The 23,379-nt window shown below is 46.2% G+C and overlaps 1 protein-coding gene across 11 annotated transcripts in view; it reads right to left on the bottom strand.

Moving 5' to 3' along the window:
• KTN1 (kinectin 1) overlaps positions 1-22,464 on the bottom strand; it is a 77,605-nt gene extending 55,141 nt beyond the window's left edge. For 3 of the 11 annotated variants that reach the window (XM_080394458.1, XM_080394459.1, XM_080394467.1), the window contains exon 1: positions 22,298-22,455. The gene's annotated coding sequence lies outside the window, so the exon portion shown is untranslated. Of the gene's footprint in view, positions 1-9,420; positions 9,533-22,293 lie in introns of those variants that run through there. The other 8 variants (XM_080394464.1, XM_080394463.1, XM_080394465.1 and 5 more) reach the window with 6 other exon arrangements.
• Between the last annotated feature and the right edge of the window lie 915 nt (positions 22,465-23,379).

The following is a 23,379-nucleotide window of genomic DNA, read 5'->3' as shown; positions in this document are numbered from 1 at the left end:
AGCAGCACAGAAAGCAAGGTTGAGAAATCTAATTTGGCTATTAAGTTATCCAAATAAAAGACTAACATTTCAATACACTAATTATTCATCAGTTGTCTTAATGTTAAGTCTCCTCCCAGTTTGTATTTATTTTCTGTTGAGCACACAGATTATTGAAAAAGCTTGGGTCTAGAATTACATCCAGCACAGAACATTTCAGAATGGTTTGAGAGGAATGTGAGAAAAATCTTGTCTTTCAGGGAGAAAAAGCACAGAGGCTCAAAACTAAGCTGGAGCATTCAAAATGATTAGTTACAGCTACTTGATAAAACCAGCTTCTTGCACTAAGTGATCTAGTATTAGTCATCTCTTGAAGGAAGCAGAACTTGAAAATTTGTCTCAGCCAAAGTCAATATTGAGTGCTTATGGGAGAAGCTAATCCCCAAAGTAAATATGTAATTAAGCAGATTTTTCACAAGTGTAATTAAGTTGATCATTACAATACATTACTACAACAACTACAATACCTAACCACAAAGAGACCAAACAGCCCACCTCAGCCTTGCTGATACAGAAGCATGCAGCTATCCACAAATTCATCCCACTGCTTTGGCCAAGCTGGAAAGCTCACACCCTGCAGTCATCCCTACACATTTCCCAGCACCTGACAGCAAACACTCAGGTCAAATCACTTCCTCAGCAAAACATGTTATAAAGGCTCCAGACATCAGTGTCAGGAGACACAATGCTCATCAAGGCAAGACCAAGTATTAGCAGGAAATGACTGTTGCTTTGAGACCAAAGAGGCTAGACACATCTAAAAGCTTCAGCTGCTTGAAGAGGAGCCATAAATAAATAATTAGAACAGCTAGTCCAAGTGAGGAATATGTGCTGGACTACATGAGATCTGATCTCTGAGCTGGCCAAGCAACACAAGCTCTGCTGAGGCTCCATCCACCACCCAGCTCCCCCCTCTCTGCACTTCCCTCCACTTGGGCAACGGGATCATTTCACCCTACACAAGATTCACAGCCTCAACGGACTCAGGTCCTGCTCCTGTCCTCCTCTCAGTCATCAGGCAAAGCGGAGCACGAGTCACATGAACGCTTCCACCCCAAACACTGTGATCAGAGGTACACAGATTTCATCTCCAAAGTCCAGCAGGGAATTTCACATACAAATCCAACCTTTCACGTGGAAGCAGGATTTAAAAAAAAAAAAGCCTCATGGTGTAACTATAATTGATTAAGCACAACTGGGAACAGCAAACGAGCTCTGCTCTGATGGTAATGCACATGCTGGGCTGAGATGGAAAATTAGTGTGGGAAATGGATGGAAAATGCCCTCATTTAAAAGTCCCTTCTAGGAGGATACCATTGCTGCTGGCTTGTGTGCAGAATGACAAGATTACATCCTTCACCATCCACTCCTTGTCAAGATGTCTTTATAAAGTGGTATTCTTGCCATGGGGGGTAAATAGGCAGCATTTTGGCTCACAGTTTCCAGTTGTCCTCTGACAATCTACAATTACTAAAAAAGCTTCTCCACTTCCATTTATACTTCCATATTACATTGACAAACCATATAGGAAAAAACAGAAGCAATTTATAGGGAAGAAAAATCCCATGCCATACAAAAAGGAACAGGACAAAGCAGCTCCTTCTATTAAACCGGGGAAAATGGTACATTAACTTTTACACACCCTCACATACCAGCTTAAGAGCTCCTCAGGGTTTAGTTTTACCATCCCTCCTATTCCTGTTAGCTACAGAAACAGAAGACACCCTCACAAAAATGTTATTTCTCCCCCCTAGAAGTGCTGCAAGTGGCCTTCTATCATTTGGAGCCCTCCCTTGGACAACTTTCCAGGGTGGCTGCATCAGCTCTCTACCCGCTCCAAGCTGCAATCCCCAGACAAGGCACATCCAGTAGAAACGGCACACACACACACTCTCACTGCTGCCAACCAGAGGCACAGCAACTTTAGCTATGTTTAAATAGCGAGGTATTCGGTTAAATACTCACCTTTCATCTGTATTTGATATTGAACCTAATACCCATCAGGCACACTTCTTAGAGCCTAGCTGCCCAGCACTTGTGCCAGGCTCCCCACTTGCAAGCACGCTCCCCTCTCGATTGTAAATTCAAGAACTCACAACATCCCTTTAGTCATTCTGAAAGAGGGGAACAAACCGCATCTGTCCCAGTCTGCGTACAGACTCTGTTACTGTTCCCATCCTGCATTTAACAAAAGAATTGCACTTTTGTTCCCCTAAACAGAGCCCATGCCACAGAAAAAAATAACTAATTTCTGAACTCCATTGCAGTATCATTGCTTGCACCTGATTTCCTCCACTAGTTAACATTGCCCTGGATTTTGTAACACACCCTTTGCTTTTGCATTTAAATCTCAAATTTCACCCTGCACAGATACCACATTTCATGGGCTATTCATTCAGTTTAGGTCCAGCGGATTAGCTTACTTGAGAAGACAGAAATAAATTATAGCTCCATCTGGCTAATGAGTCACTCATAGCTTAGCCCCAGCACATTAGAGGCATTGCCTCTGTAAATGCTTGGGTCCCAAGATGTGTGTATCTCCAGGGATTTGCGCCTCTCTGAAAAACTAACATTAAGAGGGCAAAATATAAGTACCAAGGTGATTATTTTTTTCTTTTTAAATACTAAGCAGTTTAAGAGATGCCATGTATGATTTAGCTACAGCAACCGTTCCTTTAATTGGGGTATTTTCCCTGGGATTTTCTCAAGCCGGCAAACGTTAAGAGAAAGCCCTCACATGCAACAGTCACTTGGAACACAGCAAGAAGTCTCAAGAGTATCTGTAGTCAATAAACTCCTCAAACAGGTAACACTATTTTTTCTCCTTAATCTGCCACACACTCCACATCAGCCAGCTGCAAAGAGGATCCTCTCACAGAGGTTCACTCCCAAGCTGATCTTCCCCCAGAGCTCTGCAGCAGAGGATGCCCTGCAACTGGGGCTAAACAAGGCAACTAAACCCAGGTCCACCACAGGTAAAACATGAAATTAAACAAGATGTTTAGCCACTTCATGCCTTTTCCTCGTTCATACAGCAGGATATGTATTAACGAACTAAAGCACTGCTGGGCTCAAGTTCCAGTGAGGAGGGCTGCCAGAAAAACCTAAAGGTAGTTCATTTAACATCAGCATTGCTATATGATAAGAAAAAAAAAAATGAAGAGTTAGAACCTAGGTTGGCTTAGTTTGGGTTTTTTAAGCAGCCCTGTATGTCACTGAAAACACAAGGTGTTCTTCACACCCCAAAACAAGACACAAAAGACAGCAAAGCTTCTGTGATGTGACACTAAGAGGCAGAGTGTGAAAGCTGAGCTGTCGAAGCACACAGGGATTTCAGGCCATCAAACTTCCTCCGACTTCATTAACACCTGGCTAACTTCAGCAGGTGAGCAGCACTGGGAACAAAGGGAGCCCTTGCAACAACTCAGCACCCTCCTCAGTGTTCCCTTTCAAGGGTTACCCATTCCCAAAAAACACTGCTTTGAGAACACCAGCAAGTAGACAACTTCACCTGGACACTGTTTTTAAGACAGGACAGTAAGATACTACATACAAATCTCATCTGCCACCTATAATAAGGAAAAAGGTGCAGCTTCCAGTAAGGTCATGCACAATCTTCCCACAGGTCACTTAAAACTGTACAACTTTAGGCATGCACAAAGCACCCACCACGTAGAAAAGCTGAAGGTCTAAATGGCCCCGCCAGTTTTGACCCCGATGCCAAAGTTTAACCTACTTTTTTGCATTCTTTTTAAACTCCACTTTTATATCTATATTTCCTTGCTCTGTTTACAGAAGTCCTCTCACAACTAAGGGGGGAAAGCATAATAAACAGCAGTTTAAGCTATGGGTTTCTTTCATTTAAATACTTGCCCTGACAGCACGATTTTTGCAGCAACACAAGCAAGCTGCAGATACTTGAAATTACAGACTAAGAATTCATGTATTAAAGTTACTCTTCTCCAGGAAGGACACCTGTTCAAGTGAAGCTCAACAGTGCTTGACACCCCCTACAAGCCGCTAACAGCAAGAGGAGAATAAGACTTGTCAATAAATCTTGCTCTTCTTCACTTTATTACACTGATACAATTAAGCCATTTGCAGAGCACAATCTCAGTGCCTTCAAATACCCTCTAGGTAAATATTTTCCATTCCAAACATGCCACTGTTTGTACCATCTGTTGGGCTCTGCCTGTTCTCAGTTGCTTGATGTTAGTTAACACAGACACGTTATTTGTTAAATTCCAGAAAAGAGCAGATTTGCTTCGACAAAAACCTTTACTTTTAGGGCGTTCAGGTTTTTTAATACCTTTTTAGAGCCAACACCTGACAAAACACAGCAGTGCTGAGAGCAAGCCAGAAACACAATACAGCTACACGACACTGCCACCACTATCTGGCAGATGACCTTGCTCTTGTCCGAGTGCCAGCAGCAGTGAGCGCCCCAGGTCCTCCCACAAGGGTTTGCCAGGAGCACACAGGAGATTTCCACCACAGCCCGGCAGTCCAGGCAAGTTCATACAGGATAAGGCAGGCAGGGATTCACTGTCGTGCAGCAGCTGACGCCCTGAAACCACCTGGGCCACAGGATAAAGCCCAGAGTTGGAATTCGCACCAGTGAAAGTAGAACTAGCAACCTCACATTTATCCAGGGATAAAAGCATACACACCTGTTGTTGGCACAGAGCAAGGAACAAGCTGGAAAACCATGCTCTGCACTCCTGCCCAGCAGCTTACCCAAATACCCCAAAACTGCACAGACCCTGTCACAGCAGCAACCCACAGCATTCACCAAAGCATGAGCACAAAGACTCTTGAGAGCAGAAACTGCAGCCAGCAGGGCCGGGGCAGTGACCGTCCCCCTGCCCTGGGCACTGGGGGGGCTGCACCTCGAGCCCTGGGCTCAGCGTTGGGACCCTCAGCACCAGACAGACCCCGAGGGGCTGGAGCGTGTCCAGAGCCGGGCAGGGGCTGGGGCACAAGGCTGATGGGGGGCGGCTGAGGGAGCTGGGGGGGTCAGCCTGGAGGGAAGGGGCTCAGGGGGGACCTTATTGCTCCCTACAGCTGCCTGAAAGGAGGGTGTAGCGAGGTGGGGGTCGGTCTCTTCTCCCAAGTAACAAGCCATAGGACAAGAAGAAGAGGGCTCCAGCTACACCAGAGCAGATTTAGATTGAATACAAGGAAAAATATTTTACTAAAAGGGCTGTCAAGCTCTGGAACAGGCTGCCCAGGGAGGTCGTTGGTAGGTATTTAAGAGGTGTGTAGATGTGGCACTTAAGGATGTCATTCAGTGGTGGGCTTGGCAGGGCCAGGTTAACAGTCAGAGTTAATCTTAAAGCTCCTATCCAACCTAAACAATTCTAGGTCGTTCAGGACTGAAGTCTCAGGAAATCAGAATGCTTCTTGCAGTATTTGTGAGGAGATGTTATTTGGGATAAAAGCTGACCTGCATTAGGACCAGAGGAAAGCCTCCTTGGCCTCACCAGACTCCAGAAACTGCAAGTTTTCCCTTAAAAATCACTAACTTCTAACACACACACCCCTATTATCTCCAAAGTCAGAAGATAACAGGTCATCTGTACACCACCTTCTTCCAAAATGCCTGTAAAGGATCAAAGGTTTCTTTCTTCCAGCAGGAGAGGGCCAGGCCAGGACTACACACCAAGAGGGCTCTCAGCTTTACTCAGCAAGTCTGCACCTTCCCATCGCTATTTCCAGGGAGCCCCTGAGGCTTCCCCAGCTCCTTCCTTCACACACTCGTGTACAGACATGCTCTGCCCAACCACCATGAACTATTCACGAGGCTCACAGTCTTGGGTAAGCAAGCGCTTCCCTTTTCCCTGCCCTCCTTGCAAGGAGAGACCAGATCTGACACTTGCTCTTCAATCACCACTCACTTCTGTGCGCAAAGAACTGGGAAATGCTAATTCTCAAAATATGAAGGAAAAAACGTTGGCTGTGTTTTTCCTCACCAAGGACCAAAGCACAGCAAAACCCAAACTAAAGGCTGAACATAGACACCAATTTTCTCAGCTTGTGGTTTTGCTCACATCCCAAGTGGGCAGCAACAGTAAGCCAAGATCACTCACACAGAAGCTCCAAACAGCCAGAAGATCCCCCACTAGATCAGAAAGCACAGTTCAACAGCAAGAAAAGCTGTACGAGTAGCCATACGAATGCATCAGCAGGAACAACTCTGCTGATGTTAAGGCAAGGGAAGGTATCGGTACAGCCGCTCAGAGAGGCACCTCCTCTGCAAGCTGGGCAGCAGACAACTCTCACTTCATCTCCAAAGCTGCCAGATAAAGCCAACAAACTCAGCCAGCAAGGCAGCTGTACCTTTCAGCCATGTTTTAGAAAAGAACTAAGTTTACATTTCTAATCGTCTCAACATAACAAGTTGATTAAAAACAACTTTCACTGTTCTTACCACGGCATTGCCCAGCTGCATTGCAATGCATGGCTTTCACAGGTTTGCTCAAGGAATAATTGCAATTTGCTCATTGCAATAAGCCCAACATTGATTAACACATCAGTTCTGGCTTTGCAGGTAATAAGAGAACCTGGGGTTTTGCCAAAGCCTTATTTTCAGTATGCAATCCTGCATCAATAAGAGAGAAAGTTAGCAGATTAATGGCCACAGTTGAGTTTAGATCACTAGTCTCAGCAGCAGTTCCCCACATTATGTAGTTCTCAAGCATCAAGGGGTCTCCTGCAACACAAAACCACCCAGCAGCAGGAGTCTGGTACAACTTTACACCAAGACTCCCGGGGCAGCCAGGCAGAAGCATCAAACACACACAATGACACCTGAAATCTGTTTCTGCCCAGCACCTAGATGGCAGGGAGGAATCAGGCCATGCCTGTTTTGTTATTCCAGTTAGGTGTCTGAAAAGTTAAGGGAGATCTGTACAAGCCAAGTTGATGTGACAGTCCATAACAGCTCGAGTTTACCACATGTAAGTGCCATTTACACAAGATCAAAGCCACTATGTACCTCAACAAAGGCCTTTAGACATCTGTTTTCATCTGTTCTATAAATATATAGTCATGTTATACACTTCACTGCAGATACACAGAAAGCCTCAGAGAGCAGCTACTATCCCCTAAAGCCAGGGGCAGGCACTATACAGTAACTCCGATGCTGAGCACTGCACAGCCCAGGTGGGTTTGCTCGGGCTTTTGCCATGGCTCGCTCAGCTAGCACAGCACCCTGTCCTAGGACACCGGGTTTTGCATCACCAGCACAACTATTTGAACATCCTTCAGCTGGGGTCACAAAGCTGCCCATCACCCATCTTTATCCCCTGCTGCATCTGTTGACATAACCACACACAGTGTCATTCCCAGAGTTGACTGCCAAAACAAGGCCAGGTGAAGGGTATCAGGCTATCTTACTCCAACATGGCTTAATCCTTTCTAAACACAGGAATAAGTTGCACTAGCATAAGTTTATTTATTCTGAGACTTCTGCACCTACCCTTGCCATGCTCTATTATTCTAACTTGATTAAAACAAGCTCTACAGCACCCACAGCAATTACAGAGTTGGCTTCCCCCTGGTCACAAACGAGGCAGAGCCTCAAACTCCAAGCAAAAAAAATGAAAGAACATCGGTTGAGAAATGTGGGGCTGCTACAGCCCTTTCATCTCTTTACATCCAATTCAGTTTCTGCAAGCATGGAAGGACAGAGGGAAGCAGGTACAAGCAGTAACTTCTCAGTACTCAAATTCCTCTCATACTTTCACAGCAATGTGCAAAGAAAAACAGCTGGAATGAAACATTTTCTGTTCCCCAGCGTATATAGTAAATTAACTATCTAAATATGCATTCTTGTATTATGAATTCTTGTTTAGGTTTTAAAAAGTAAATGTAAAATAAGAGGAGGCAGAAACAAAAGAAGGAAAGGCCTTTGGTCCATGTTGCGGTTTAACCCAGCAAGCAGCTAAACACCACAAAGCTCACTCCTCCCTACTTCATGGGATGGGGTAGGGAACTGGATAGAAAAAAACATGTAAAATTCGTGGGTTGATACAAAGACAGTTTAATAAGACAGAAAAGGAAGAGAAAATAAAATAACTAGAATATACAAAATAAGTGATGCACCATGCAATTGCTCACCACCTGCTGAAAGCTGCCCAGCCAGTTCCCAAGCAGCGGCTCCGGACAGCCTTCCCCATTTATGTACTGGGCATAACATATGGTATGGAATATCTAACTATAATCAGTGTGTTACCAACATTTTTCTTATCCTAAATTCAAAACACAGCACTATACCATCTACTAGGGGAAAAAAAAAAATCACTCCATCCCAGCCAAAACCAAGACAGTTCAGCTTTTTTTTTTTCCCCTCTTAGCAGATTGGTGTGAAAGTATGAATGGCATCAGAGCGCCAGGAGGCTAATTCTCATTAAAAAAACAACCCAGGTTTTCATATACAAGAGCTACAAATAGTCAAGTCTATTATCTGCCTATGCATCCCAGAAGAAGTAATTACCTCCCTTGTGCCTCACACAGCCCCACCAACGCTTTTTTTCCTCAAGCTGCCTGGCAGGAGCAGCACTGCTGCCCATGCCTCACCTCCTCAGGCAGGCACAAGCTGTCCTCCACTTTGAATCCAGGGCAAAGCAGATATCCTCAGAGCCAGAATGACAGGAAAACCATGACAGATTGCAAATGAGGATGGCATTTTTAGAGGATGTATTTCTGAAGTTTGTACATACCTATGAAGAGGTCTGTCTTAATTTACTGCTCAATTCTTCAAATTCCTACTCAACTTTGCCCTTAACCATATTGGTCAGATGACGCCTACTCACTTGAATTTCTCCAGACACACAAGCAAGTTTTAAACCTACCACTTGTTCTGTGGGTCTCCAGGCAGCTCAGTGCTAAAACTTTTCTCCAAATTTCTCACCAAAGCAGCAGCAATGGAGAAGCAAAAAATAACCAGCCTTTAAGTGCTAGCAAGTCAGTCAGAGCAACGTTTAAGCAGGTCCATATAGCTTAATACATTAACCTTTGTACCTCTGCACCATTGCCAAAACTATCCTACAACTGAGCCATGCACAGCCTAACAGTGTCACACTGGTGCTTTCACCAATTCTCTGCCCACACCAAACACAGTCTCACAGGAACTCGGGAAGTGGGGTGCATGCATGCACAGAGGCAACAGTGCAGAAGGAAGACAAGAAACCTTGAAATAAATGAGAGAATTTGGAAATTTTCCTATAGCAACGCATCACTGAAGTTTTCTTGCAAGAATATATTAAATTCATAGTAGAATTATTAGCCTTTAGAATGTCTTACCCTTACAAAAAATAAATCAGGCAACAAAGATATTCTTAGTATGAACACTATAAAAGTTACTTTATCCAGACTTACTTTTAAATGTGTATTTAACAGATGAGAATAGAAGTCTTCTGCCAACAAAGACACATATTAACCCAGGAGAATCTAGCTTCAGACTTCCTAACCATACAAGATTCTACTGAGGTACGCACCCACAGTCCTTTACCCTGTTGCAAAAGGAACAAAGGAAGAGGAAATGACTAATCAAAGCATCAGCACATTAATATATTTTGGTATGGGAAAAGGGAAAATTGTAGTGGGTATTTTTAACACTCCCAACAAGAGAAGGCATTACTATACATATATCAGCTGCCATGGAGGCTCAGCAGCTCCCAGGAGGGTTAAAAAAGGAGTGTCCCACAGAGAAGTTCTGTATTTTCCATTTCCCAGCATGAGCTCTGCTGGAAGCAAAGCACACCACAGTGAAAGTGCGGTTTATCAATTCCGTGATGATGTCTTCACCTAACAATATGCCTGGAAAGGAGGCATAGCTTGGGCAAACAGCAATGCCTCAATAATAATGGGTGCACTTTGACGTGAACTGCAGGGGAAGCCCAGCCTGGAGAGATGCTCTGGGGGCAAAAGGTGAGAGTTTCTTAGATCCCTGACACCAATAGGAACTCCTGCAAGTCCCTATGCCACCCAGCTCTGCTGGGCAAGGGATGGTCTCACCCACAGGCTGATCAGAGATAGGGGAAGAGAAGTCTCTCCCTGCCACAGGTGGCATCTGGCAAGTCACAGCTCACCCACATGCCACAGAGCACAATCCCATCCTGCACCTTCCCAAGCTCAATTCCCCCAAACTTCTCAAAGCTCTCCATCACCTGCCTGCACGTGCAAAGGGGTCAGGCTGCAGCAAAACACTGCATCTTCAAGTCCTTCCTGGCAGTTACTTTGCCACTGCACCTACACAAGCCAAGCCACCAATGTCCCAGTACAACTGGATTTAGTAACTGGTTTCTAGTCCCATGCTCCCCCTTGTCAGCTGCCTCCATGGGAAGCTCTTTGGGACAGCCACAGTAACAGATTTGCTCAGAGCAAAAGGGCAGAAGCCTGAAGGACTACTGTGATAACCCCAAAATTAGAGCTTTCAAACCCCTTCCTAAAAGAGATCAAAATGAATCAATCTAGCAACAGGCCGCTACAGTCATTTGTGCAGTGGGATGGCACAGAACAAAAGCATTGCTCACCCAGTAAGAGAGGAGCTGGACTGCTGCCTGTCTGTCCGGCTGCAATTGCTCCCGCACTTCATAATTAAGGGCTACAATTCACCCTTTTTCTAATGCCAAATCCCAAAAGACTCATCGTAACAAAAGCATTTTAAATACTAAATGGGAAGCTATTGCTAAACCAACTGTAATGGTTCAGATCCCCCTAGCTCCAACTCTGTTGAATGCAAAAGATACAGAGAAACTAATATTTAATGTTCTTGCAGAGGGATTTGTAATCAGCCACACCGTACGCAGCCAGAAGCCTGAAGCTTAAGCAGGTCTTTACCCTAGTATTGCAAAATGACAATCTCAGTCATTCCACCAACAAGATTTTCCCATTATTTCTGTTCAGTGTGCTGTTCCACACAACTATACAAAGAGATTGGACCACTGACAAAAAAAAAAAAAAAAAAAAAAAAAAAAGAGAAGTGCTTCATTAACCTCTTGGTGACTCAACAATCCTATTGTTAAGCAGCAATGGACAAAAAGAGATGGATGCTCTTGTCTATTTGAATTCCTAGAGGAAAAAGAGACAGACCCACTCTTGAACCAGGCTGCAAGTTAAGGAGAGTTAACTCATACAGGGAAATCAAAACTCTTAAGTGATTGTGAATCATATTAGATCTAGATGCTTTCATGTGATTTCTTCTAACTACCTGAAGCTTTAAGATATTTTTTACTACACAGATTATGTCTAAGTATTTGAGTGACCTCCCTTTAGAGAAAAGGGAAAGAAAGTGTGATTACTCCATCAAAATTCCTGTAAAGTGGCACAGACCTAGCTAAATGAGAGCATCAGAAAGCAGCATTTGAAACAAGATTGCTGTACCCCATTATCAGGCTAAGTCTTAATAATTCTTCAGCTAAAAAAGGGAGATGAAATCAACAGGCAAGATTTTTCTCTGTTTTTACCGAATAGAGTATAGTGGGGGGAAAGGTGGGAAAAAGTATCCATTAGTTAAACAATCGAAGTTCAGAACCATAATAAATTTTAAAATATGTCTAGAGTTTAAAACTCAGGAGTATGCAGTTAGTTCTCAACCCCGAGATTTTAAAGGGGCAACTTTGGTTTAGGCTAGATAGGAGAAATGCAGGCTCAACATACAGAAGTCAAAGTTCCTATAAGTTGACAGAGGCATCATAGAGTTATTATCAACACGCGCAGCACAACCACCTAACTAGGACTTAGGAAGTATGAGTACTACAAGCCTCCCCAGGAATTGCCTCCTCTTCAGCTTACACAGCTGGGCAAGCACTGCATCACCATGCCTATTTTTGCTTTTAATACTGTATACCACAGTCATAGTTCAGAAAGACACAAAAACATCGGAAAAATCCCAACAGCCAGGCATGAGCAGGCATTACTCTCTACCCTTGCTTCCCCCTGTGCACGTACAGCTATGCTGCTGTGAACTACACCCAAGCAAACAGGGGCCAGACCCACAGCTCGGCTTCCTCCCACTCATACCTTGCAGGGTGGGGTTCAAGACAGAGGACAATGCTGGCGTAGGAACAAGTGGGTAGTAACGGGCCATGAATGCATTTCTGACTGCAAATCAGACTGACAATTGAGACAGTTTTTCCCACAAGGCGCTCAGTGCTGTAATGGTGAATATGCAACCTCCATACAGAGCATGGGTGCCGTGTTTTATTTCACCTGGCCATACAGCAGCAGCCTCCTACTCACAACTCCTGCCACTTAGGTACAGAAGCAAACTAAAGCCCTAGGACTGCAGGGAACATGTTTTAACTGATACAAGAGGCATCTACCACTCTTCTGCTAGTAACAATCAGTGAGTTTTAATCTGCATCCACATTAGGAACAGCACCTGCAAAAGAGGGTTGCATTGTAACTGTACATTAAATTTAAAATGACTTGCCAGATTAAAACATTGTTCATGCTCTATCTATAAAAGTCTTCAAACACAGGGGAAGTTTAGACATACATTCAGGACTCAATTTGGACCTCAGAACCTTGGGCTTCCTACAACACTGATGTTTTTACTTTCTGCTCCAGCACAAATCTGTACCAGCTGAAGGATGAACAGACTCCCACCACCAAGCCTTCCACAGCAGATACGAGTTAGTTGGACCACTCCACAGCGAAGCTGTCCTTCAACATTCATCCTAAATTATGTCATCACACAGGCATAAAGAGAGTGTTTCTATATACAAGCCAGATTCCTTATGCTGTAGAACATTGTACTGTTAATAATCTTAGAAACAGTTTCAAAATGGTTAAGGAACAAAAGAGGCTTTAGAAGTAATCCCTACAGGATCGGCACCATACAAGTTACCCCAGTGTATTTCAAAGTATAAACTGCATTATGAGCTGGAACTTTTAACTCAAAAGCACAACGTGAAATTTAAGAAGTTGCTGAACTGTGGCCATTTCCCTACTGAGACTGGTGAAGTGTTAAGGTCCCTCTCCACTCTCTTTTGAGACACTGCATATAGCCTATTGATCAAGAGCAGCACTAAGGGCTCACTTCACCATCTGTCCAGAACACCTCCTGCTCTACAACAAGGACCTCACTGGCTATAGCTCCACCAAGATACCATGCTTTCAACTTCCACTCCAAGAATATGTGCTCCTAAACTGTAGCATCACACATCCCTCCCCATAAGGTTTTGTTTCACCCTGTTAACCTCTCTGTGCTTCATTTAAGAGTCTGCTGAAGGCACTCACACACAAAGAAGTGATACACAGTTAGCATCATCTCAGTGCATGGACCCTTTAGGATCTGGACAGGCAGCTTAAGAAGGTCACATGTACTCATGTGCAGTATTACGGCAAAGTCCAATGCAATATTTGCATCTTGTCTTAAAACACCCAGAGCAAAAGACTAAACTCCCCTCCAACACCAGGGAAAAGGCTCCAGCTCCTCCATAGACTGGCTTAATACATCTGAATTACACCTGGGCCATGTGGTGACAGAGCTTTCTTTTACCACCTTCCTTGTGTAGCTGCTGATTCCCCAGGTGAGCAATACTGAGGCTTGCCAATGTTCCTCCAAGCAGCAGCAGCCCAGCAGACCCTGCAACACTCCTTAGCCACACTGGCCCCACTTCCACAATACAGTGCACTGCCTAACTCCGGATACAGAGAGATGTTGGGAGCTGGATGACAACACACAAGAACCCACCAAAGAATGCATTCGAAGATGCATTCAAAGTGCATCTCTAAGGGTTTCCTGGCTTTCCCCACTTGCGACCATAAGGACCAAGCTTGTAATAGCTTCCTAAAGGGACCTCAAATACACATTTCACTGTTTTCAGAATTCTAAATTCAAGTCAATAGCCCAACATCCCAGAGTTCTCCCCCAGAAACAGCCTCATAACACATGCGCGCACACTCCACTTTACTGATCAGCACAGCACTGACCTGAACTCAAGAACAGGCCAAGTTGTTTAAAAGGCCTAAAACCACTCAGCAACAGAAACGCAGAGTATTGAGATAATTTCTCTCATGCTTCTCTGGGTTCTCACTCCCCTTGCTTTACTGTCCCACAATCTGCTCGCTCCTCCTTTGGCATGCAAAGACCAACCTAGCACTCCACTGCAACCACACAGATCTAAACTTACTTGCCTCCAACTTTGGAGTAATAGTTTGAGGTGTAACCAATAGCCTGTATGTGGAGCAGGGATTAAGAAATCTACTTATAAATAAGCACACCAGATCTTAAGCCAAGAAATTCTTTTGGCACACAAACAGCGTGGGAAAAAAGGTAGAAACAGGGAGATCGAGTAAGAGGGGGCTGAAAAGGCAGGCTTGTAATGGAAATATCTGACCAAGAATCTTCACAAGCCTTTATAAATTCTGAAACCTAACCCCTTTGCTAGCACTTTTCACATGCCTCAGACTGCAGACCATGTTACACAAGTCATAACTGTGCCTCTGCAACCTTCCCTCCCACCCACAGTGCTCCACAGCTTACTGAATCCATGTGTTGAAGTCCACTGAGGTGGACAAGAAGCATACCTGTTCCTCCCACAACTGGCCTGCTGTACTGCCACTTGTGCAGAGAAAGCCTAGCTTTGTAGTACATCTTGAACTAGGTTCTAACTCATTAAAAGCTACTTTAAAAAAAAATAAAATCTGGTTTTACATATGCAAACACTAAGCTGTAAAGAGGTTTACTAAATTTCACATGCAACCCAATCCTAGCAGTGGCACAGCACAGGCTGGAGATACGGAAGTGAGCTTAGGTGAAGGTAACAAGGGAGAATCGTCAGTACTCCCATTCAGCTGCCACGGGAAAGCCCAGGGAACCCAGCAAAATCCTATCACAGCCTCCATAAATCCTCCGTGCAGCTTGGCGGTTTCCAAGATTTTGAGATGCTACCTCTGCCTCTCTCCTGGACAATGCTGCTCCTTGTCCACGCTAGGACAGGCTTGGTGAGGACACCTTCTCAGCAAACATTATGGCAAACAGCTCCTCCTCAGTCAGAGTCTGAGCTCAGAGAAGCAAAGCTTTGTGGTCCTCCACCACCATCACTGTAAATACAAAACAAGGCAGTGTAAAGAGAAAAAGCAGCACACTCCTTTATCAGTCCATCACAACTGAAGCCACACATGCTGCCAACAGGTATTTACACAAGCAAAGGTCAGTAGGTGTGACACGGGATACAGCATTCACCCATAAGTCCATTTTCTGCCAGCTTCCCAGCACCACACCCCACCAAGAACTGCAGATGCTGCCTGATCCAAGAGAAAGACATGCCGAGTCTCCGCGGAGGACAGCAAGTTAAAGGAGGCAGAAACGTTCCTGCCTAGCCCCGTCGGAAAGGGCCCTTCCTGGCACAGCACTACTAAACTCTGGTAACTTCCCAGATGTGAGAATGTCCTGTCAAAGACCTGTTGGTTATGATCTGCTGTAGCTGAGGTGCTGCTCTCAGGTATACCTGGAGCTGAAACAGGGAAGAGCAAAAGAGATGCTGCAACTGGTTTCACATACCTGTTTAGCACAGCATTAAGAAAAAGGCAATGCCTACATGAAAGCCAAGCTCAGATGTCCCCAGACAACATAAGCAATGACTTAGCAGACAAAGCAGCACTAATCATCAGAGCAGCCTTTCAAACCAGTTTGGAAGCCAGGAAGAAACATCACTTTCTGGGACCAGGTTTGGCCTCCCACCCACGCTGCAGCAGAGACCCCAAAAAGAAGACGCATAGGGGAACAGCCTTGGTCACTGCAGAGGAGTGGTTTCCCACTCACCCACCAGGCAACTGCCAGCACAGCAGAGCTGGGACTGTATGCCCTAGGGGCCAGGTCACAAACAGGACCAAGAGAACAGCATCAGCTGCTGGTGTGCTCTTGACATCCTCAACTGCAGGTGCATAGCCTCTGCTTTCCCTTCTGTTAAATGGGAAGGTAAGCACCTCCATCCCACATGCACACCAGGGCAGGTGGAAGGTGCTGTACAAGAGCCTAGCAGCAGCACAGGGCAGGCACCTGGGGGAGAGACATCCATATGAGCCAAATGCAAGTCATGAGCTTTAGACACTCCTGCCACGCAGCAGCCCCCACCAGAGACTCAGGAACCATTCGCTTCCTGCAATAAACAGGACTTTTTTCCTTTGTACTCACAGAGTACAGACTTTTCAACTTAAAATCCCACAGCAAATAGGCTGAGAAAAAAGTAGTCATAGCCAGTGGTCAGATTAAACCACTAACAATAAAAATTATCATCTGACTGATATTATAGGCTCTTTTATCAGTCAGTCACAATGCAGTCCAATCCTGGCACACGCCCTGAAGAGCTGCACCTACCTTGTGCAATAGCTTAGTCATCATCTTCCTTGACAGCTACGCACATGCAAATGGATTATGAGTCCACTCACATTTTCCCATGAAAATTTTCCCCTCCGCCCTACTACAAGCAGGACAGGAGCAAAGTGCTGCTGAGCGGAGGCAGCTTGCCCCCTCTTAGGGGAAAAGATAGCACTTATCTCCTGGGCTCAACAACTTCCTTCCTGTGCGGCTGCAGGCAGACAAAAGACACCTTTTCACATCACAGACAGCAACGAGATGTACCAAGATTTGTCACATCCCTGAAATAAGATACCCTGCTTACCATTTCCAGTCCATACCAGAGAGCGTCAAGCAGAATTAAGCTCGCAAGAAACACCTTGCAGGGTGGGATTCACAAGCAAAAGAATAAGGAGCCCAAAATAATTCAGGTTCAGCTTATATTGCTCAGGCAGGCAACAGCTAAATGAAAGATGATAACACTGGAGCAAGAGTACTTCCCCTCCACAGGATGAGAGCTGGATCGTTTTTGGAAGCACCATGAATCACGGGCATAAATATACCAGGCTTTAAAGGCCTTCAACACACATATAATTCTGAGCTCAAGCTTTATTTTCCCTGGGTTATTCAGCACATCTTGATGAGCTGGACACCAGACAGGCAGGCTGAGAAGGTTAGCTATTCAATTAATATGTGCAATCCAAAAAATGAGAACTTGTGTTTTGCTGGACAACATCAACACACCTGACAAAGAAAAAGCCCTCCCTGATGCTCAATTAGTCATTCAACTACAGCTTGAAGGAAACCAGGAGTTTTGCTCCATTTCCTCAACCTTACAGCCTAAAAGGGCTTCAAGATGTTTCCTGCAGCACAGGAGCTGTTAGCAATGTACCTGCTGTTCTCAAGCAAAGTAGTGATTTGCAGGATTGTCTGGCTGCAAGCAAATCCAGACAGGGCAGCACAGGCAGCAGGATCAGCCAGGAGGGAGAATGCCCAACGGGAAGAGCAAAAACCTGCAAGAAGTGCTGCTTCAGGTACTTTATTACCACTGAAAATCCTGCACACCTGACGGTGACAGCAGCAGGGAACTGTTAATACTAGTGGAGGACAAAGTTATTTATAAATACAGATTATTAGTGCAAGAAAATTAGGTACTTGACAACATTACTAATTTACAGACACACTTTCTCCAAGCTATAAAGCAGCCTCAGTGATCTACAAGCAAAGATGAAGTTTCTTTTGAAAAAGAAAAAAATGCCATTCTTGTAATTAAGAAAAAGGGAAGGAACCTCATCTACTTCTCTTCAGTAACAGGAATTTAGGGCTGTGAATGTTGATAAGCAGCGCAGCCACAAAGTGCTAAAAAAAAAACAAAGAACACTGCAGAAAACGAGAAAGCTGCATGAAGTAACTATTCCACTTCTGATTAACCCACAAACCTGACAGTTCCTGTCCCTCTTCTCTCCCTCCCATCCTACACACACTGCAAAGGAAAATTCAAGGCTTGAAACTCCTAAACCATTTATCTGCATCACATAGTTACAAGAAGACAATATTCTTTATTTGCATTAGAAGGAGTCTGAGAAGCAGCTTTCCAGAGTTTTCACGTGCATAGGTGCAACACAAACTACTTATTTTTCCCCATTTTCAACAGTATCCAGGAGACCGACTTAAAAAAAAAGAAAAATCACCTTCAGTTAAATGGGAAGCATTTAAAAGGATCATGAGATTTGCATTCTTTACCATTGCAAATATTAGAGTTTCCACAGCCATGACTTCCCCTTCAAACTCCCCACCAAGCTTCAATTAAACAATGCTCAAGTATGAGTGGATTTTGACATTTCTCATATCAAGACACTGGAACATCCAGGCCAACAAGATGGCAAGGCAGCAGAATTTACACATTCCCAGGAGATCTCTGTTTCATTTTGCTGCATGCATAGACACTGCACCAAGCCTGCACTCTGCCCATTACCTATACTTAGGGACTGAGTTGACCCGACAGTGCCCCCATAAGCTCATTTATTAAGATTCACTTATGCATTCTAATATAATCTAATTAGACTGCAGCACTCCTGCACACAGGCATGACAGCCACCAAGAGGGGATGAGTTCAAAAGTAGGTAACCTGGCACAGATGCTGCTTTAGTTCTCACATGGCTGGCGGGGGTGTGCGTGTGTGCATGCAGGGAACACTTGCAGAAGAATGGCAGGAATTGCGGATGCATGCATACCGTCTCCCTGCCCTGAGAAGCACCTGGATCCTCTCTGCTCCTCTCCCACCAACAACTAAAGACCAATTCTTCAATTGCAGCAGAGTCCAAATCAACATGTGGTGCTTATGGATGCAAAGGCTGCTGCTCCCACTCTGAACTCATTGGAAATAACTGCCACCATTAAGTGCCATGGGGGCAAAAAAAAAAAAAAACAAAACAAACCAGGAATCCAAGTCTCTCAGGCAGTGCCCACACCCACCAGCAGGCACAGTTGTGTTCCCAAACTAGAGACCACAGGCATCAGCCTGGAAGAAGTGCCAACAAGTCCACATTGTAACAAATTATTTTAAAGGCTCCATTCTGGCAAGAAATTGGAAGTTTTCAAAGCTCAGAAGTACCCCCTATCTCCTGTAAGCAGCTATAGTTCAGGCATGCTAACAGAAAGAAGCTTTTACATTTCTAAAAACATAAATAAATACTATTTTTTTTACAAGGCATCATGTGTTTTATTTGCTTGGACATCTTGTATAACCATGAGAAGAGAAACAGATTCCTAAGAGTCATGAGCTGGTAATTCTCCAATCTATCATCTCCATAGTTTATGCACAGTCATTAACAAGAAGTGATTTGTCTGGGATAGATTTGATCCAGCAACTCCCTGTCTCATTAGCCTAAAACAATCACCCACGGAATGTCAAAAAAGTTTGAGAGTTCAGTGCAGCAAGTAGCCCCCCCAAAAAATACTTTCTTTTTTTTTTTTTTTTTAAATGTCCAATCCTGCTGCTTTGCCAACACAGAGCAGGAAGCTTAAGAGCTAAACACAGATTAATAAAATTCCCTGTATATTAAAAAGGTTTTAAGGTTTTGATGGGTAAAGGCAAAAGGTTTTCACTGACAAGGAAATCCTGAGAATATCGACAGGAGACTTAAAGACTTTGACTTGTTTAACCTATCAAAACAAGTGGTCAAGAGGGTATCTGATTGCTCTCTCTAATTACATCAGGGAGGGAAAACAACCATTTAAACCAAATGGCAATGCTAGAACAAAAACTAATTATACCAAGAGGCCATAAACACTATGAGGATGGAAATTCAGTGACTGCTGTGAGGCTTAGAGGAGGCTCTCCAACAGCTCTCCCACGGAGATGGGGGCAAAGAATAAACCGATCAAGTTTCACCCTAAAAGCAGTTATCTACTAGAGGCAACCCCAGCACGCATGGGTGCTATAAACAGGGAAACTAAACTTGATCGGGGGCTCTCTTCCACTCTCAGGTTCTTATCAGCCTGCTTGCTGCCACAGCTTTTGGAACAGATAGCAGGAACAAAAATCACCCCCTTCCTGCCACTCTGTCTTCTGCTTCTTCCCAGCCCTCCAGGACAGCACAGGGGTATTCACACTATTTGCTCAGGCACATAATTGGGGTATGATCAGGGAACTAAACTTGGGAGCTGAAGCTCTCACAAAGTCAATGGCGAGAGGTGGGTGTCTTGGCAGCAGTGGGGGAAGGGATTAGGAGCAACCAAGTTTGATGCTTAAAATAAAACACACGTCCTCTCCCCCCACGTCCTTAGATTTAAGGGTCTTGGTCAAAAATGTATTTAATCTATACCCATCACCTCTGAAAGTCAGTGGAAACTTCATTTTCTGAGGGATTTTGTTAACCCTGGGTTTACAGTATCGATGGTCAAGCAGTGATTTGACACTTCTGAGTCATAACCATCTAGTCTCCAGCAGTAAGAGTGGATGATGCAAGTGAAAGCTGTTACATGGCTAACCAGATTTTATACAGGCTTGAGCAAATCTTTCCCTCTTTTTCAAGGGATTTCAAAAACAAAGTAGTTAGCAAAGTTATCCGTAGTAAGGGTTTACAACAGTGGGGGATAGAGGATCAAATTAAACTGTGTTCTTCATATCATACTGCTGCAACCTCTGAAAGCAGAAAGCATCTTCTTGAGACTGACTAGACAAGGAATGGGCAGAAAAAAATTAACAAAAACAGTATTTGGTAATAACTCTAACAGATAATTATGTTTCTATGCAAACCCCAAACTTTTCCTGCTGTAGTTACACACAAAAGATATTTTAATCACAGTATGCAGAAAGCAGCATCAGCATATGAGGCAAGAGAAAAAATATGTGGTAAAGCAAGTTGCATAGCCTGTTCGTGGACAGAAATTACAGTGCAGTTATAGGGAAGAGGTCCACAAGGCAGAGAAACACTTCCAGCCCAAAGCAAGCAGGAAGACATTAGTGATCCACCAAGAGAATAGGCAAGAAAATACTTGAAAGAAGGTGGCACAGGGGAACTGAATCCCCTTTCAAGTTTTGCAGCAATCAATTCAGACTTTCCAGCGAGGGATTTTTGCCTTGTCATACATAAAGAGAAGGTAAATAGAACTTGTCAGTTAAGTCTGCTAAATACCATGTGTGCTGTTGGACAGAGGCAGCAAGAGAAACACTAAGGAAAAAAGTAATTTTAAACAGAAAAGAACTACAGTAGAGCATCAGCTCAGCTCCTCTTCCACAACTCACTTCCAAAAAGCAAGAAATGATCTTCAATTTTTTCTTATAGTGACCTCAAAATACACAGAGCCTCTGAAAACCAAAAAAAGTTATAAACTGAAAAACCAAAACCACGCATGTATGCACATCACTAGGTAGCATTTAGTATTGCCCACTGCAGAAGAGATGCTATGCTGCATTACTCTTATTAACCACTGACATAATTAAAATACTTCATCAATCAAAATTAGTTGGGTACAAAAGACGCAGCTTTTCCACCTTAACTTTCCTTCCCCCTGCCATACATCCAACCTCAACTTGCAGATCAGAGGAAGGCTTCCATCAAGGGAGTAAGCCTTGAGTAGAGGAGGCAGCAGGAGGGGCATTAACACCTCCAGGGTTAATCCAGCTGGACGCAACCCATACCGGTGCTGTACCAAAGGACACAGACGATTTTCAAAAAATAAGATACCCCGGACCAACGTAACCCAGGAACACAGGAAAAAGCAGCATATTTCACCGTGCGCCGCGCGCACCACCACAGGAATACGAAATGGGCCAGCCTGAGCCGGCGAAGCGCAGCGCTTCATTAAAGTTTGCAAGGCCACCCGGGCGCTGCAGCATTCGGTTCACACCAACCTCACCCAGGGGCCCGGGAGCACGGGGAACTCTTAAAAACCCTATTTTGGGGGTAAATTCCGGCTCTGCCGCTCTGCACAGGCCTGTGCCCCAGGCAGCCGGCAGGTAACAAGGCAAACCTACGGAAGACGACCGATAAATTTTTTTTTCCTTCCCGTTTTTACCTCTTAACTTAGCTTCGGGAAGGTTACCGGGAGCTGTGCTCGGGCGTCACCGAGCCCCCGCGGCCCCGCCGGGGCCGCGCCGCCCCGAAGCGACGGCAGGCCCCCGGCAGCAGCCACCCCACCGCCCCAGGACCGCGGGTGGGAGCGGCTGCTGCCCCCCGAGCGGGGCCGGCCGAGCAGCCCCCGCCCGCTGCCCCCCTCAGCCAGCACCGGGGAAAGGCAGCGGGGGCCGCGCCGCCGGAGCCCCCCGGCCGGGCCGCAGCCCCGGGGCCCGCCCCGCCGCCCACCTGCCGGCGCCGCCCGCGCCCCGGCCACGCCGCGGCCTAGGCCCACCGCCCCTCACCGGGCAGGCCGCAGGCAGGCCCCGGGCCCGGGCCGGCCCCACCGCGCCGCCGGGCCGGGCGCTCCCCGGGTGGGACTCACCGTGAGGCGCGGCGGGCCGAGCCGGGCCAGGCCGTGCGGAGCTGGGCGGCGGGGACGGCGCGCCGGCGAGCCGGTGCCTGCGCGGCGCTGGCGGGCAGGAAGGGCGGGCGGGCGGCAGGAGGCGGCACCGCACGTCCGCCGCGTCTGCCGGCCCCCCCGGCCGTTACACGCGCGACGCCGCCTCCGCCGCGCGCCGCCCCCCCGCCTGTCCCGCGCGCGGAGCCACCCCTGGCCGGAGCCCGCCCCGGGGGTCCCCACGGGCACCCCCGGAGCGGGGATCGCCCACCCGCGCGTCCCGGGAGCCTCCCACCCTGGATGTACCCGCCGCCTTCCCGGGCGCCTGGGGATCGTCCCCCAGGCGGAGATGCCCAGAGATCTCCTCACCCATGAGTGGGGGCCGCCCCCCAAGCCAGACCTGCCCCATGCAGGGACCCCGCTGCCCAGACCCCCCGCGCACTGGGGTCCCCCTGCCCAGACCCCCCCAACCTCCCAAATTAACCCCCCTGTGCCAGCTGTCCCACAGCACCCCTCTCCACCGTCGGCCCGGGGGCCTGGCAGGGTGGCCAGGCAAGGGGATCCCACGGGCCCGGGCCAAGCAGGCGCAGCGCACCCCGCGGCCTCCCACAGCACACGAAGGCCACCAGGACACCTCCCCATGACCAGAAGCACGGCTGGCCCCTAAACTTCCCTCAATTGCCTTAAAACCACCTGGGTCTGCAGGGAGGAGCGCAGCACGCCATGTACCAGGAGCTTCTTCAATCATGGCCCTGCCAGTCTGCAATGGGGGAGCTTTTCAGCTCTGACTTCTTCAAGCCCTGACTTTTTCCTCCCTCTGACATAGTTCCTCCCCGCAGTGCTGACGGGGCAGATTTTTTTTCACCTTAAACATCACAACAGCTCGCGCACGAGATCAACAGCTGACCATGGATCCGTGGGTACCCACGGGGATGAAAACCGATGCTCTGCCATGTAGTTACTTGGGGACAACAGAACAGCCCAAGAAGCCACCAAGGGCACCCATCCAGCTCCATCGCTGGGGGACTGACATCAGTTCTCAGTGTCCCAAACATTGATGGGAAAAA

This window comes from Falco punctatus (genome assembly GCF_963210335.1).
Source record: "Falco punctatus genome assembly, chromosome: 7".
NCBI classification, from domain to species: domain Eukaryota; kingdom Metazoa; phylum Chordata; class Aves; order Falconiformes; family Falconidae; genus Falco; species Falco punctatus.
This window is presented reverse-complemented; position numbering and strand designations above follow the sequence as displayed.